The 1,045-nt window shown below is 54.4% G+C and overlaps 1 pseudogene; it reads right to left on the reverse strand.

The window, feature by feature from the left end:
• Positions 1-303: 303 nt before the first annotated feature.
• On the reverse strand, positions 304-829 carry LOC137776226 (cyclin-dependent kinase 2-associated protein 2 pseudogene; annotated as a pseudogene).
• Between the last annotated feature and the right edge of the window lie 216 nt (positions 830-1,045).

Below are 1,045 nucleotides of genomic sequence, written 5' to 3' on the forward strand. Positions count from 1 at the left end.
TTTATTTAATGAATATCAATTTTTTTTTCCAAATTATCTTTTATTTAGACAAAAAGGGCATATTTAGCAAAAGACGCACTGAGAAAAGAGTCGCCATGGCCCAGGAGACAGGGCTGGGAGGCGACAGGCCTTCTGAGGCCCTGCTGGGGAGAAGGGGTCTGGGAAAAGCGGTGAGAAGTCCTGGGTAAGTGCTGAGTGGCGGGGGCCCCAGAAGGGGGAAAGCTCCAGTTGGATCAACACTCTTGGCAGGTCGTGGGTGGGATTCGCAGTGACCTCGCTGCTAACTCCTTTGGGATTTTCCAGTTAGTGCTGCCGACTGGAGTGAGAGCCGCCCACTGGTTCCTGGAGGGCACCCACCAAGTGACACAGGACAGGAAGCCCAGGACGGGAAGTGCAACGCGGGGTGAAGGCCAGGGAGAAGCATGTGCTCTGCAGTGGCCCGGAAAGGTCCAGATGCTGAGGCAGAGTCGAGTCCTGTTGCGTGCGGGCGTGCCGCTCTGTCTCTGCCAGGCACTCTCTGCCTAGGGCCCGGGCATGGACGATGCCTCTCTTCAGGTGCTCCATGGCGCTCGTGCTGCCAGCGTAGGTCGGATGGGCCGGATCTCTTTGCCCAGCTCCTCTATGACCGACAGCAGGTCGGTGTAAGTGCTCTGGGAGCCCTGGGGGCCAGGTGGTTTCACTGCCTGCACGTAGCCCATGGAGGGCGGTCCACAGTCGTTAAACAGTGGTCTGAAAGGGGCAGTGACTCTGGCACACTTCTGGCTGTAGGGACCGGGGTGCCAGGCCCAGGGGTGCTGCTGGGGGCGGAGGCGATGGGTTTGTAGGACATCCCCAACTCCTGGGTGCCGCAGAAATCTGGAGTGTCCCTAGATGAATGAATGAAATAAACTAGTTTAATGAAACGAAAAAACTCCACCATTTTAGTAAAGAATACTTCATATCTTCTTTGCAGGAAGCTCTCTGGTTTACATCATTAATGGTGCATGGAAAGAAAATCTCTGGCTACATTTCAACTTCTAAACCATTGAACAATAAGCACCAATAA

Source organism: Eschrichtius robustus, chromosome 14 (genome assembly GCF_028021215.1).
Source record: "Eschrichtius robustus isolate mEscRob2 chromosome 14, mEscRob2.pri, whole genome shotgun sequence".
NCBI classification, from domain to species: domain Eukaryota; kingdom Metazoa; phylum Chordata; class Mammalia; order Artiodactyla; family Eschrichtiidae; genus Eschrichtius; species Eschrichtius robustus.